Genomic DNA, 17,802 nt, shown 5'->3' with positions numbered 1-17,802 from the left:
AGGGGTGACTCTGAAAGTGGTTTTAATAGCCTTGCTCATTTATTGAACTGCACTGTGGCCAGAAATCACTGACGAAAGCCAGCCATGGAGTTTGGTGATATAAATGCTACATATATGAGACCTTTTTTTTAGTGTAATTCTACTAGTTCATTACAAGACAATATTGGTTCTAATAAATAATTTGAGAATGTAGACATATATGAAGTTTTAATCATCTGGAAACTTATCACCCAGAGAATCAACTAATAGCATTTTGGTGTACTTTTATCAGTCTTGATTTCTATGAAAAATAATGTTTACACTCACAAATTGTCTATGAAAAAAATTACTTTATTAAGTAATGTGTATTTTAACTAAACCAATACATATGTACTAATACACACACAAACACTCACACAAATATATATAAATATACACAAATACACACATCTATATATCTATTTTATATTTTTAACTATCTTTGAAAACCTGGTGTTTAACGGCAGCATAATATTCAATCACTTGGATATTCCATGATTCATCTAAAATATTCTCTTTTTTTGACTAAGTTGTTTATAATTATCCCTTTTTACTATTACAAAAAAATGCTAAAATGAATATCCTCATAAAAAAACCTTCCTACTTAGAATATTGCTTTAGGGTAAACTTTTAAAAGTGAATTTAATTGGGTCAGAGAAAATCAACACCTTCAGGACTCTTAATACATATTTCCCAACTGCCTTTCAGAAAGTTTGTACAAATTAACAGTCTCCTAGGGGTATATGTGGTTGCCCTGAATAGCAAATTTCAAGGTTATAAATCAAGATTCCCATACCATCTCCTCAAACTGCTTGAACACATTTTTTTTCTAGCATCTTCTTTCTATGAAAACCTCAGTCAAATCTGTAAGACAAGTTGCCATTCTCTGTTCCGTGCTGATATAAGGAATATGATCAGAGTACACAAAATACGCATATTCATGTACAGACCTATCCATTCATATTTTTGATCCCCAGAATGTGTTTTTACAGTTACAAAATTTTCTACTTTCTCTGATTTTGTTATAGTGGTGATTGTTTAAAATTAAATATGCATTTTTAAAATAGTTATATTAAAACAATTTCTGTTTATTATTTTGAGTACTCACATATTTGCTGATATAGATAGTACACAAAGTTGTGCAAAAAGCAGGTCAGTGTGCTGATGGCTGTGAGTCTCATGCCTTCCATCTGTAATCCTTCCTGACCATGTGTGTCTCGTTAAGGTAAAAGGGAGATAAAAGCCCATTACAGTTGAATGCCACATGCAGAATAAGACCAAAGGCAGAGGAGAGCTGAAGGAAAATAAATACATGATAGATGATAGATAGATAGATAGATAGAATGAGACAGAAGGATGTGAAGAAGATAAAAGAGGACAGAAGTAAGGTACAAAGCATAGCAGGCAGATGAAGAGAAGGCATACATGAAGGAGGGGGCATTGTGCTCTACAGAGTGCTTTTGGCTATTTCTTTGTGATAAATTTGCCCTAACCTGTCTTTCCTCACCTCCTGGGAAGAGCTATATGGATTAGGAGACAAAGCCAAAGGCATAATTATCTACCAGAACTAATTCTGTGTGGTTTTATGAATTCTTCTCCCTCCTCCTCTTCCTTTTCTTCTCTCTCAGCTTAGTCTTATTTCTTCCAGGGCAGAAGGGAGCATGTGTATCAGTTCATCTGTATTTCGTAGCACTGTTTTTGGAACAATAGATCTGAAAAATCAACTATCGAACAGTATTCTTTTTTGCATGGCTTCAACATCTGGATTCTTTCTTTTTTCCTTAAAAAATGATATATATTATATCATATAGAGAGCATGTTTGAGGCACTTTAAGTATTATGGTATAACAAATGATTTTTAAGAATTACTTATTTGTTAAAAATTTACCAAATTTGTTATCTTGTATTTAGAAAGAACCTAGTATGAGGAATGAGAATGAGAATCTACTTTGATTGCTGGAACAAAACAGAAAAACAACCTGTTTCATTATATATATATACACACACACGCATACATCCATGCTATGAATATATATATATACACAAACACATATGCAATAGGAAAATAACTTGTATATGTATGTATATATATATATACATACACATATAGATTCATATTTGATTGATAAGTTATATTTGTCTAATAAAATCTAATGATCCTTTGTTGTTAAAATGTCTCCATTGAAGATTTACATATTTGATTCTGTTCTGGGCAAAGGCTTATAAAACAATATTGCATTGTTTAATATTTTTCCACATTTTACATTAAAAGCTTGCTTGTCTGGGACTTCCCTGGTGACGCAGTGGTTAAGAATCCACCTGCCAATGCAGGGGACAAGGGTTCGAGCCCTGGTCCGGGAAGATCCCACGTGCTGTGGAGCAACTAATTCTGCGAGCCACAGCTACTGAAACTCATGAGCCTAGAACCCGTGCTCTGCAACAAGAAAAGCCACCACAATGAGAAGCCCGTGCACCGCCACAAAGAATAGTCCCCTTTCGCCACAACTAGAGAAAGCTCGCGCACAGTAACAAAGACCCAATGCAGCCAAAAATAAATAACTAAATAAATAATTTTTTTTTAAAAAAAGCTTGATTTTCTGGAAAACATTATAAAAGAGTCATGTGGAGTTAATATGAAAGTTGCTGCCCATTTAGTTTTCTTAAAAAGAATACCCACTATTACCTGAAAAGTCCTTTAAAATATGTATCCCTTTTTTGACTAACTGTATAATGCCAAATTTTCTTCATATAACCTCAACCAAAACAATGTTAAGCCATTAAATACAAAAGAATATATAACAATCCAATTGTCTTTATTAAAACATACATTAAAAAATTTGCAAAACTGTAAAGAAAAGCTATAAAGCAATTCTATTTTTTATTTTTGAAAATACAGTTATTTTTAGAAAAAATATTTTCATTTTTACATCAGTGCTCTTTTGTTTCAAATGAATTATTAAATAAAATTGTTTTCTGTTTTGATTTATAATATATATCAGGCTTCCCTGGTGGCGCAGTGGTTGAGAGTCCGCCTGCCGATGCAGGGGACACGGGTTCGTGCCCCGGTCCGGGAAGATCCCACATGCCGCAGAGCGGCTGGGCCCCGTGAGCCATGGCTGCTGAGCCTGCGCGTCCGGAGCCTGTGCTCTGCAACGGGAGAGGCGACAACAGTGAGGGGCCCGCATACCGCAAAAAATAAAATGTAATAAAATATAATATATATTGATAGATTAGAGCATCGTTTTATTTCCTTGGGTATATTTCTTATATTTTTTAAAAAAGAAGGTTGGATTAGACTTTTTTCTCAAAGTGTAGCTTGAAATGATCTGTAATGGATCTTCTTCGAGTGCTTGTTAAAATATAGATATCAAGACCTGCCCCAGACTCACCAAGTCAGACTCTATTAAAGAGAGAGGCCTTTCCCAGGAAAGACCTTGGGGATTTTTCAGGTTCCATTAAAATTTGAATGTCATCTACAAGTTGACCTCTGTTGATTTTTTTTTTTTTCTTCTTCTGCGGTACGCGGGCCTCTCACTGCTGTGACCTCTCCCGCTGTGGAGCACAGGCTCCAGACGCCAGGACCGGTGGCCAGGGCTCACGGGCCCAGCCACTCCGCGGATGCATGATCCTCCTGGACCGGGGCACGAACCCACGGCCCCTGCATCGACAGGCGGACTCTCAAGTACAGCACCACCAAGGAAGCCCTGACCTCTGTTGATTTTGCTTCACTCACAGCTCCTGGTGAGTAAACACCAGGATCTCTTAATTCCCAGCTATTTCAAGGGCAAGCTGGATCCCTGTGATTATCCAGGCCCTAAACCTACCTATGCATGTCTCCTTTTTAGGGTTGGCAGATAAAATAAAGGACACCCAGTTAAATTTGAATTTCAGTAAACACGATTTTCTTTCAGTATAAATATGTTCCACAATATATTTAGGACATATGTTGTTTATCCAAATATTGTGTGAAATATATTTCTCCTATTTTCTGTTTGTGTATTTTGTTTTGTTAAGTCTGTCAAACCTATCACTTTTCCTACAGTCCACTATTGCTGCCAGGTGGTGATATCTATAAATAAACAAGTGAGACAGTATGGGTAGGTCTTACCTACCGGATTTGTTAATTGCATAGACTTAGAGTCAAGGGGGAAATGGCTGAACCCAGAAACTATCTCATGATCACAGATAAGCCTTCATCCATGATCTCTTATACACCCTTATAAGGCAAACCCCTCTAAACCTTCCCCAGAACTTCGTTCAGAAAGAATCTCCATAAAACTCACATGGCTCTGCTTCCAATGACTGTTTACTTCATTTTAATGTAGTTTTCTCATTTTTAAAGTCATTAGCACACTAGAAGCAACCTCATTACCAGAGAAACTGGGAGTAGAAAATGTGCAGTTTAATCTCTTGAAGGCTTTATTCCATTAGGTCAAAATTCAACTCTGCCTTTAGCTGCCCTTTCATGTGTGGTTGTAAGAAAGTAAACATTCTTCGGTTCCTTCCTCCTTATTTTGTCTGTGTCTCCAGAAAGTCGGTGTGACCTCTGCTCAGACTGCTACACTTACTAGACTCTTATTCTATTTCTACTAACCCCATTACCCTCTTCTCTTCTGATACAGATTTCTCTCTGAGCAATACTGGCCACGCAACAATCTTTTTAACCTCTTCTGATTCCAGTGCCTTCTGATTCTACTTAAAGAATGTTCCCAAATTTCTTTATCAAGAGGAAGGATTCTGTTTTTAAGAGAATTGTCAAGAATAAGACGAAAAATGGATTAATATCAATTTCCCAGTTAGTATTTGATTTTTCTACTGACCTCAACTTACTACTGAGCAACCTGCAAAAATAGTCTTTCATTTTTATTTATTCCTCAGCGATTATAGGGTGGTTTTGGTTTTCTAATATCTGGCATTCTCTTCAAATCACTTTCATTGTTGATTTCCACTTTGGCAATTGCCATGGACAAGTTTTCCAATATAACGTGATATTTGGCCCAGTTTAGGATCCAAATGAGAAACAAGATTCTGACTTCAAAAGCTGAAGTTCCACTAGATGCCAGGTAGGGACATTCTCTTGAATTCCAAAGACTAAGTGTTCCTTTTTCCATTCAATCCAGCATCTTAGGTTAGAATTTGAATTCAGGAAATACCTTACTGGAAAACCTAGTAAATAATTTGAGTAGAAGATATGTTTATGATTGGTGAATTTTTTCACTTTTTTTTTCAGGAAATTGATTGCCTACCTCCACCCAAAAAAAATATCCCCTGTGATATTTTCAGGTCTCCGGTTTTTTGTTGTTGTTTTTGTTTGTTTGTTTTTAAGAGATAGTTTTAACTAATGGGAAAACAAAATCAAGCTTTCACACTCAACCAGGCTGCAGAAAGAAAAATTAAGTGGGCCATTTATATTTGTCTATATTGTATAAGATGATTCTCTGACTTAGCTTATTTTCTCTAAAATTTTTTTCTGTTTTTTGTTACTTATTGTCTAGGCATCTATGACTGCAGTCACTACCCACACTTATCTGATTACCATTTTAGACCTTATAAGAACAGTATTTTTACCAGGCTTATACTTCTCTAGCCCTATTTTTCCCATATTGTAAAAATAAGATGACAAGTAAATTAAAGGTAATTTTGAAATAAAAAACAATAATAAATTCCCAACATCACAGAACAAAGTATTTATATTTACTTAGATTTGTTTTTGCTCTTTTTTCAAACAAATATGCATGTAATATTTGCCATAGTTTTCAATAAAATTTAGTGTATGTTTTAGTTTTTGAAAATTTTTACTTTATTTTAAGTATTACATGAGAATAAAATATTGTCATTGTAGATTTTTTACTTTCCTTTTTCTTTTTCTTTCATTACAGATAATGATGTAATGAATATTAGCATTTTTTCTTCCTATAAATTTTTGGGACTGGGATTCCTATATCAGAAGATCTAAACACTGAGCTATCCAAAGAGTATACCAATTCCCACTACCATGAAAATAATCACAGCATATATATTCATCATCAAATTATCAGCTTTGTTTCTTCTTCAACTAAAAACTTATTAAAATAACTTAAAATACTGTTTATTTTTATTAAGTATGTCTTTCTTTTAGTTCTTGCATTATTATGGAGGTCAAACTTTTTCCAAAATTCTAGGTGCTATTTATTTATTATTACTTATTGTCTATGTCTGTCATCGATTTCCATCCTTTTTTTAAAGTTTATGTTATACACTATGAGAGTTTATGATGGGGGTAAAAAAGTAATACAATTTAGGAGATCCTAGAGAGGGTTGCAGGGCTGAGAGCTCCATTAGAAAGGGTTCAGGGAACTTACAGGGCACCTAGAATGCTGATGGATCCTTGAGTGAATGAAGTGTTGCCAGGGATTTTGCCAGAAGAGTAGATGATTAAAAAAAAAAAAAAAAAACAGAAAGTGGATCACAGTAAAGCAAAAATTCCCATACTAAAAGCTTTTCTCTTAGATACATTAGTCCATTCATTTCTTGCTGTCAAAGACCTTTTTTTTTTTTTGGAACTTGAATCATTTAAGAAAGCTATCATACTGTCAAACAATTTTTTTCAGACCCTGCCTTATTAAAAGATTCTTGGTCAAAAGCAACGAAAGCTAAACATCTAAAATTTGATGCAGTTGGACAGTAATTTTAACCTAAGAATGTTAACCATCACCTTGGCTTCAAAAATGAAAACAAACAAACAAATGAATAGATAAATATATAAATACATAAATAAATATGTATCTTATGATTTCCTTGTTAGGAGGGTGTGGCTGAGGCTTTCTCAGTAAGTAAAAACACAGATGATTTTAGATGTTAACTTCCTTCTAGTGTCTCTTCCCTTTTCCTCCCTCTTTTTTTTTTATTACCATCAATTAAAAGACTAAGAAGATAAGGAACCAATATATATGTATAAACTCTATTTCAGGTGATTATCTGAGAATGGTTGATCACTGTTCATGCCAAGATAGAGAGAAAGAGGCTGAAACCTGAGTACTTTACAAGGAAATTAAGAAAATGATAGCAGTTTATTATTTTGAACAGAGGAATCTGATGAGCTATTTCAGGAAATACTATGTTACCACCCCACACATTACTTAATGATTAACATGTGCCTGATTCATGCTCAGATCAATCCGTTTGTGTATTAATCAGATCATTCTGTACCCCTACATGTGATGCAAAGCAGATTTCTTTTCTTTTGACTTTTAACGAGGCATAACAAGTAAAGTCCAATAACTGGGCTTTCCAATATCTCCTAAGTCCATTGAGAAAAAAGTAGCATTAGAAGAAATAAATTTATTTAAGATTAGAAGAAATAAATTTATTTAAGTTTATTTAAAACTTTACTTAAAAGCTATTTCTACTTGTAACATTTTCTATGCGTACTGTAATAGAGTTCTAGTGCAATAATGGTTTGCTTACGGGCAAGCAATTAAGCACCTGCAGTCACTCCACAGGATGTAGATTTCACATGAATAGCTATTTTATAAATAAACAAATAGAAGCTCATATATGTAATGGCAAAGGCAAACACTGCTTGGATTTTAAGTTTTAAATAGACAATTCCACACTCTTTTGAAAATCATTTGTTTTCATATATAATTGGAGTCAACTTAGCATTTTCATTTCCCAAGTGAAGAATTAACAATGTCATTATTATGCTTACAGTTTTCTACAGCAACTTAAACATAATAGGGCTATCACGAGTAACTGCATTAAATATAAGAAATATGTGAGCAATGCACAGAGTAAACATGCGTGTGTGATTTCTCAGATGTAAATGGGAGTTTATTTTCGATCATCCACTCCCTCTTCATAGGTTTGGTGGTCTATCCTGGGAGAGCAGAATTATTGCCTCAGGGCCTCTCATATGTTCTCTGGATCTTGAGTTGCTCCTTGTTTTAATATGTCTTGTGTGGCATATGGAACTCTTTGCAGTTTATCCAAATTCAGAAACAGCTGATATAGAATCACAGCTTTGCCACCTACTATCTCAGTGACCCTACATAAGCTGCATTACCTTTCCAAGCCTGAATTTCTTCATGTGAATAACGAGGATAGAAATAATAATCCCCTCCTGGGTGAGTGAAGATATTTATCAAAACCTACCCAAGAAAACTCTTCTGAATTTCTTAACCCTAATAAAAGAATTCCTCTGAATTACTGTGTTATAATTAAGCCCAGATTTATGAAGGAATAAGATAAAAATTTTGTACCATAAACTATAATGCAGTCTCACATTAGAATAAGGTTTGTGGTTGGTTACTGTTGTACCTTGTTTAATAGAGTAATTTCACATGATATATTTACTATATAGTACAAAAATTTGTATTCATTTCTATACTGAACTCTAGGTCTTTATTCTTGTTTCTTTTGAAATGTAAAATTATTTCTAAAGGAAATCTCAGGTATAGGTTCATATGATTCTGACCTATTGTGAATTTCAGGCATACAACCAAAAGCAGACAAGGGATCTTACTTCTTCAAGAAGCCCTAGTTTTAGCTTTAAAAATCCAAACTCTATGCTGAAAAATTTTCATGAAACATAGTTCTATCACTTATCTTTTCTCTGATTGCATATATAAGATAATAGTAGATAAAATGAACTGTATTATTCAGAAAACATATAGGCCAATGACTATAAGAACCTATTTGAGGTTTACCTCCTAAACACAGATTTTTCTGTGCTGTTCCTCACCTAAGGGCTCGCTAGAGCTCACTTTCAGAAAGAATCTGAGCACATTTCCTTCCAATAAATAACAATTACAGTTGATGTTGATAGACCTCTTGTTGTCTATGCTGCTTCCCCAAGGAATTCAACAAAAGTGGGAAAGATTAATGAGGGAACTTGGAAGCTCATATTATATCACATGCACTCAAAACCTTGCCAAGTTTAAAGTCAAATTAGGAATTGACATTAAATCTTGAAAAGTTGGTTGTAAAGGATAGGATAGCAACTAAAATTTATAGCAGAATAAAATGTTAAAATCCTAATAAATGTCCAAGGAGAACATATACTCTAAGAGAGTAGACTCATTCCAAGGTTATCTTAGATTTCATAGAAACATTTCTATAAAGTTCCTACATAAAAAATGGGGAAAGAGAAGGATATTTCAACAATTAACAAAAGCAATTTTATTCTGCTCAAATAACTGCAAAATTACCCATAATTTTTTGTCAAGTATAAATTCTGAGATTCTGAGAGTCATTGTAGCAGAAAAGGAATTGTAAATAACATAGTGTATCCAACACAGAAGCACCATATCCAAGAAAAGACTTAGCATTTTTCTGCTAGTTCATTTCCTGCCAACTCCCATGATATTTAATGAATCCCAGAATACTTGATCCACACCTACCTTGCTTACCAGATATTAGCAATGAAATGGTTAAATGGTAACAACATTAGTTAAATGCAGAAAGAGCATATGTTTGATAGCATTGCATAGAGAGTTGATATTTCAATTCTATCAATAATTTCAATAAAGTAACATAAGAAAAGTTTATTCATATTGTTAAACCAATTCAGAAAGTTGTTCCAACATCCCTACCCCCCAAATTCTAGAGCAATATATCTCTAGAATTCTAGGTGGAAGCTAGGGTGGGTCATAGATACAGTAACACAAATGTAAAAGTGTATCCAATTGCCATACTAAAGTAGCTGCCTCTGGCATTTTTCAGAGCACTCTGAAAGGAAGTTTGCTATACCCCTGCACTGTGCAGGTCTGTCTAAACAGAAATCGCAGTGGCAAGAGTTACAGAAATTGATTTGATGAGAACTGAAAAGTATTTGATCACAGTTGGAACTGTGATCAATTGTTGTATAAATAACTTAAAACCTGCAGGTAGTGGTAAATGCCCTGGCTCAAGGGTGTAGCCTTTCAGCACAGAGGGGCAGAGACAGATTTTAGCATTGTGGTGAAGAGCAGCAAGCTGTAGACGTTTCAGTTGTGCCTGGCTGTCAATGAAGAGATGGAAGTTAAAAACAGAATAGCACTTACCTGTGAATATGCATTATAGAATTTGTTATGGGGGAGGCACCAACCCAAGCTCTTTAAAAATATTAACCCTAATAATCCTCATAACATGATATAGGAACTATGAGATAGGAACCTATGAGATAAGAACTATAATTACCCATGTTTTGCAGATGGTGAAACTGAGGCACAAAGTGTTCAAGCAACTTACTTAAGGACACAGAGCCAGTAAACAATGTGCTCAGGATTGGGAGCCAGGCACTGTCTCCAGAGGTGGTGCTGTGCTGTCAACCCCAATGATACATGCTTGGTGAATATTAAATGGGGTTCTTTGCCTCTGTTTCAGCAGTGGCTTCAATAGTAAAAGGAAAAAAAAAAGAAATCAGTGTGAGTGCACCACATTCCAATTCAAAATCAATTCCAATTGCCTCAATTCTAAGTCAAACAGGGTTTATTGGGTTAGATTGCAGTAAAATGTGACCCACATCCCAGTGACTCAACCACAAAAGATGGTTTCTTGCTCAAGCTATAGGGTTAAATGTTGGCCGGGACTGCTCCTTCAGCTTCTGTATTCTGAGACCAAGGTCGGGGCAAAGCCTTTATCTAGGACGCTGCCATTTGTCACCTCAGAGAGAAAGAAGGCCCTGGGAAGTTTTGAATCTGTGTTATATGTTCCTGCCTACAAGTGATAGTTGTCACTTCTACTTACAACTTATTGGCCCGAGCTGGTTACACAGCGGTGCCAACCAACAGAGGAGCTAGAGGAACAAACCTGCCTTGTGTGGAAAGTATGGAGGAGACAAAACCATGTGGGAAAGTTGCAGAAGCAGAATATCGTGCAAACAGCAGTAAGTGCCACTACTGATAGCGTAGCTTGAAAGTCCATTTTAAATACTTGACCCCTCACCTACTCAGTGATATGAAAATATCCAAGGACAATGGCCAGGGAAATTCAATTTGGTGAGTGAAGACCCTTAGACAAAGTCATTGGAGTATCTGGGTATTTTCCTTACCATCTTCCATGGAGAGAGAAAGGAGATTCCCACCCTCTTCACCTCAGATCTAAGGAACCAGTTGCAGAGCTTGGTTTGCGTCCTCCAGAATTTGAGAAAGCACTGAATTCATGCCTGAGTCACAGCAAAGCAATCTCATAAGTGAGAAGCTAACCACAGCTTTATTCTGCAGGATAGTGGCACTTGCTTCAATTATGGGTCAAGATGAAATTTCCCTGTGGAACAAAGAGAGAAGAAGAGAGAGAGAGATTGAAACAGAGAGAGAAAGATGAGTAGGAGGAGCAAGTGAATCATTCTAGAACCTTCTTCAAGTGCCTTTGCAGAAGAGAGCTCCCTGGAGGGGCAAAAAGGACCCTGTGAGAGCAAGTCTGTGTGAAAATGGTCTGGGAACCAAGACCACCAGAGGGAGCCACATGCAGCCAGGGAGAGTGTGAGTTCCACCTGCAGGCTGCCAGCTCCCCAGAAGTGGGAGGAGTTCTGCAGAAACAAGAGAGCACCCCACACAAAAGGGTTGGCTATAAACTCCACCCAGCCCAGGGAATACCATGCTTACAAATGTGTCAAGTAAATCCACTGTCCTATGTGAACACAGCTAGTGATTTGGGGAGAGGTGTGTGTATGTGGAGGGGGTGAGCCAGCAAGGTGAAAAGCAAGGAAGGTAAGCTGAGCATGCCTGCCTGCCCAACTGCATAGCTTCCTACCTATGCCAGGCCTGAACTGGCGGGAGAGGCCCTGAGAGGGGAGAAGGTACAGGAAGGAGCGTTAATTCTGAGTGAGGTTCGGGATTGTTTTTCTAACCCTGAGCTAGACATACTAACTACAGAACCGAGGCTGTTTGGTGACTAAAGTAACTGGAAAACGTTTATGCTCTGAGAATGAATGGAAAACCTATGGACCTGCCTGTGATCTCATTCACTAGCAGAGGAAGAACTGGCACCACAGGACAAGTTAGCATTGCCTCTTGATGGACTCAGGAACATTCTTCTTTCAACATACCAGCTTCAGAGAATGTCTGTGCTCTAGTCTAAGTTTGATTCTTCTCATGTAATCCTTTGGTTGTCTTATACTAAGTAATAGAGATAAATATCATGACTCTATGGGCCCCAATTCCAATCTAACACCACAAGATAAATTTTTTTCTTTTATCTTTTCCTGCTCTAGACCATCCTTCTATGGGGACATTTTTCTCACCAGGTTGGGGAGGGGTCTCTCAGAACATTTCTCTGTGAGAACATAGTCCTTACCCAACTCAGAGTCTAGCCGCATGGAAAGGACAACTACTGCTGCTACCCTCCTATTTACACATGGGCAATGTTCTTACTCTACTTGGGTTCTTATGACACATATCATGTTGTCCTCGCATGGGGTTGCTTTCCTCACCATACATGGGGTCCAACATCCTGGGCTAGGCTACCACCATCCCCAAGTAGAGACCATTCTCCCCCTCACTGAGCTGTCTGCTCCACTCTGGGCCATGATGGTGCCACTGTACTCTTGAGTCTTCCTTGCTGGCCAGAACTAATGTCTTTTCAATGAGAATTGTTCAAGAAAAGAAGATAAAGGAAAAGGAGAGATGAAGAGGAATAAGAAGATAGAAAGAGTCCAGTTGAATATTTTTCATTATTTTAATTGGTTCTTTGAAAATTAAAGTCTTATTGAACTCAAGAAAATAACTTTTGGTACACATTTTTAAAAAGCCTATTTGTAATTTCCATATGTAGGTAGATCAATCATATATAGTGACAACATCTAGGTTTGCTTAGAAATTCGGAGAAAAGTGAACAAACAGTAGAAAAAGTAAATTAACGCCAATCAGCCTAATTTTTATAAACACTTTCATTGTTCACAGGATATTGTAATTCGTGGTCATGATCGTGTATTTAGTAGTCATTAGATGCCTTAAGGAAAAGCAATATCACTACTTAAATGGACCCAACTAATTCTGTGGCCTTATAAAGAAACACCTCCCCTCTCTGGGGTTTAATTTTAATATTTTTAGACTTGGTGATCTCAAAGACCTTTTCCATCATTAACATTCTTTGATCTAGGAACACCTAAAAAGCAATTTATTTTCCTCCTCTAGAATATTATTTTGCAAATACGCATATTATCCAGTATCAATGCATTCCTTGTCTTACTAACTAAAAGATCCATTAAAGAAAGCATTGTGACCAAAGCACAGACCACCTTAAAATTCCATGAAAAAGCTTTTAAGCCCTAAATTTCTATAAATAGTATTTACTTTAACTTTCCATCTTTCATGGAGCCAGACATGCCCTCTGTCTCCTAACTTCTCCATCACCCATGAGAACACTTTTATGTGGTTAGATTTAATGCTTTAATGTAAGGAAATAAGGGAAAAAAATCGATTTTTTTAAATCCTGTGATTGTTTTAAAGTTTGGGTTTCATTGCGACCTGATATCAGGTTCATCCAAATTGCAGATCGAGTTACATTATTTGTAGTGAGGAGATCATGAATTATTTTAAAGATTTAGCCTCAGAGGCATGATTATCAGTGTAATGGAAATTAGAAGCAAAGGCAAGTCAAATTGCTTTTGAGAGGAAAAATATTTATGGCACAGATTTTTTTTTTTAGACTCTTTACTTATTCATTATTTATTTATTTATTTTTGGCTGCGTTGGGTCTTCGCTGCTGTGCGCGGTCTTTCTCTAGTTGCGTGGAGCGGGGGCCACTCTTCTTTGCGGTGCGTGTGATTTCCATCGCGGTGGCTTCTCTTGTTGCAGAGCACAGACTATAGGTGCGCTGGCTTCAGTAGTTGTGGCTCACAGTCTCAGTAGCTGTGGCTCACAGACTCTAGAGTGCAGGCTCAGTAGTTGTGATGCACAGGCTTAGTTGCTTTGTGGCATGTGGAATCTTCCCAGACCAGGGATCGAACACGGGTCCCCTGAATTGGCAGGCAGATTCTTAACCACTGTGCCACCAGAGAAGTCCCTGGCACAGATTTTTGTAGCAGAAAAATATAGGCCTCTTCAGGGTGGAGGACTTTGCTTTCGATTGGGATTTTCCAAGGAATAAACTGCTGTATCTGTGGATAAGCATGAGGGGATATGAAGGAAGAAACAGAGGGTTTACCATTCATAATTGAGCAGCCTCACTCCTGGAGTCAATCACAGTGCAACTGGGATACAGATAATCCAATTGGGAAATAATTCAGTGGTCCATACAACATCAGCAGGAGGTCAGAAGCTGTTGTTGAATGTCCGTATACACTTAAATAAAGAGCTTCAGGCATCAGACCTGCAGTTCTTTCACTTAGAATGACACAATATTTTGTTTTGTTCTTAAAGTGTTTGTTTCAGTCTATTTATTCACTAGATTTAAATTTGAATAAATATTTCAGGGACAAAAATATGTCAGCACCTTCCCCATGTGAGCTCTGCAGAATTTGATATGATTTCAGCCTTCACAAGCTAACCATCAGCACTGTTTTGTTTCCTGCACTATAGCTTGGAATTTGGGAAATATGTGAAAGTAAACAAAATGTAATGGGGCTCAGGCTCTCAAAGTAATATCTATATTTATTGGAACAAAGTGATGTTTCATATTATAAGGAGGAAGAAAATGTTTTTCCTTCTTCTTTCCTGCTCCAACTCCTCTACTGCTGATGTAAATGCAAACTCTTTGATATATTTAATGGAACAAAAGGCAGCAGGAGCCTGATCTCTGGAGAATTCCAAGGCCAGACTAGATAATTAACTACCCTGAACACTTTAAAAGCGTTATAGTATATTTTATCCAATGATGGTTTTGATGACCCAGAATATCCTTTCTGACCTCTAAGTGGATGCAGCTGATTTCTGTAATTCTGTGTGTGTGTATGTGTGTGTGTTTTAAAACAAATGGAGATCTTGTAAATTATAGTATAAAATAATTTTTAATATTTAAAATGAATAAAATACTGTGACTGCACTCATTGTCAAATATGAATTTACTAAGTTTGGATATCTTTGAGTATTTCTCTACTTCAGAAAAAACGAGAAGCTTTTGAAAGAACAGATACTAAGCCCCAGTCTCAACTTGAAATGATTGTATTATAACCTCTATCTACACTTCCTAGAATTAATACTTCTCTTTCTCTCTCTCTCGATTCTGATGCTGAGTTATAGATGATTCTACTGTGAATAGAATCACACTTAAACAATTTCCCAGAAAGGAACTCTAAATTATGTTTAAAAACACAAACTTACTTAAGCAGAAAGGAAAACTTACTGCCTCATACAATGACTCCATGGGAAGTCTGAGGTAAAGCTGGTGCTAAACAATCAGAACAAGAGACATAAACACACTCAGGATTTCACTCTTTCTCTCATCCCTCCTTTTCCTTGTGGTTTGACTTAATTTTCTCCCTCTCCAGGCTTTTTTTTTTTTCTTTCATTTTCTCAGATTTTCTGTGGAAGCCCCAAAGCTGAGAGTAACCATACACATCCTTGTGGAACTTGATAATCAGCAGGAGAATGATCATAGTTGTGGGACTGGCATCTCTCTGGGGCTGCACACTTGCTGAATTGAAAAGCTGGAGAGTTACCTAGGGGTACCACTATGTACCCAGAAGGAGAGTTTTTAGGAGAAGTTGACATGCATCCCTAGGAGTTTGGTATATGAACCAGAGGAGTGACTTCTTGGTACTAGAAAACTACAGAAGGCCAGGGGCTGGCTGGTGCAGTGTGGGGTAGAATGGAAGAAAGTAAGAATGGTGGTCCTGTATTCTTCACTCCTACAGTACAGCATGGGAGAAAAACATGATCCTCCTGTCTTCGAGGAAACAGGCTGGAACAAAATTTCTGGCACCTCCCCTTTGAGTGCTGCTTGACCTTTGGAGAGGGGCTGCAGGCACAGAAAGAGGAGCAGAAAACTCTCACACATCAAAGACTTATACTGTGCAGAGGCGTGAGCACAGCTCACACATGTGCCCCAGGAGAATGCTCCTTAGACAGAAGGTGTTACCAACAAAGAGAAGGAAACAGTGACATCAATTAAAGAAAAAGGCATTTGTCTCTTTCTCCAATCGTTTATCACCTATCCTACAACTGGAAGGAGTGGGAGAGAAAAGGCTGTGGGTCAAACACGACCTAAGAACTAAAGGAAGAGCATCACACAGAATACTAACAGTGACTTCCAAACTGGACTTGGACAGATTTGTTAAACTCAGCAGAAAGTCATGGAGTTATGGAGTCTGCCTAAACTGTTGTAAAAGGGAGAGGAATGAATATTAGGCAGAAAATAGTTGAAGGCAGTGATTGAAAAATAGATAAGACCACTTGTTATGTGCATTCCAAGGTGCTGACAGTCCCAGACACTGGCTTTATAAACACATAAATGACCTCCACTCCCACCTCTCAGAAGCCTTGATGCTTAAATCTTTGATGGTCACCAGCAGACATCTCTGCCTATTCCTGTAATTTCAATTAAGAAAGTCCTTGAAATGGATTTTGATTGGCCCACCTTCACTCAAAAATCCACTTTACTGCATGGCATATCATGTGTGGATGAGCAGCCTTCTCTACTGTTACACATTGGGAATTGGGAGAACTCCCTTAAAATGAAGAGATAGCTAATCCTCAAGAAAGAAAGAGCTCTGAGCAGATGAAGTAATAAATAAATGCTCTCACCACACACTCTGGAAGAGAAGACTATAACTTCTCTAAAGAAGTCATTTCAATACATAGCACTCCTCTGAACAAAAAAAAGAAATCTTTCTTCTGTTTCAGTGCAACCACACTTTTCTCTAGTTTACTTGCAAATCCTTTTTTCCAAGTCCTTTTTCTTAGGTTCATGAGGGTATATTTATTGAAACAAATTGAATTATTTTATTAGAATAAAAGATATGTCAAGGAAACCATTTATTTTCTTTTCCTTTAGGAGTTTTTTGAATCCATGAAATTGTTCTTATGATTGATATGAATCTCTCTAATTTCTCTGAGGACATCTTTTTTCCTAGAATATTTAGTTTCCCATTAAATCTGTAGGACCATGACATAGATTATGCATAATGACAGTATATATGCATATGCATTTTATATGCACATAATTTACATGCGTATGCATATATATTTACACACAAACATACATAGCATCACATCTTTTGCATGAAAAACAAGTAGAGAACAAGAGTGCACATGCACAGAGGAAAGGCCATGTAAGGATTCAGCGAGAAGGCAGCCATCTACAAGCCAAGGAGAGAGGCCTCAGACAGAAGCAAACCACTCTCTGTGATCTGGGACTGTGAGAAATTGTGATTTGAAGAGTAACTTTCTTCAGAAAATTCTGGAGACTTTGCAGCAATGGCTGAAGGTATACTCTCCAAATTACCTAGTGGAATAGGAACCAAATGGTGGAGAAGAAGGACATGATCTCACTCCCTCTTGTGAGAACACCAGAATCACAACTATTTGCTGGACAATCATCGACAGGAAGACACTGGAACTCACCAAAAAAGACACCCCACATCCAAAGACAAAGGAGAAGCCACAATGAGACGGTAGGAGGGGCACAATCACAGTAAAATCCAGTCCCATAACTGCTGGGTGGGTGACACAGACTGGAGAACACTTATACCACAGAAGTCCACCCACTGGAGTGAAGGTTCAGAGCTCCACATCAGGCTTCCCAACCTGGGCATCTGGCAATGGGACAAGGAATTCCTAGACAATCAGACTTTGAAGGCTAGTGAGATTTGATTGCAGGACTTTGACAGGACTGGGGGAAACAGAGATTCCACTCTTGGAGGGCACACACAAAGTAGTGTGTGCA

This window comes from Lipotes vexillifer, unplaced genomic scaffold (assembly GCF_000442215.2).
Source record: "Lipotes vexillifer unplaced genomic scaffold, Lipotes_vexillifer_v1.1 scaffold842, whole genome shotgun sequence".
Taxonomy (NCBI): domain Eukaryota; kingdom Metazoa; phylum Chordata; class Mammalia; order Artiodactyla; family Lipotidae; genus Lipotes; species Lipotes vexillifer.
Note: the sequence above shows the minus strand (reverse complement) of the source record.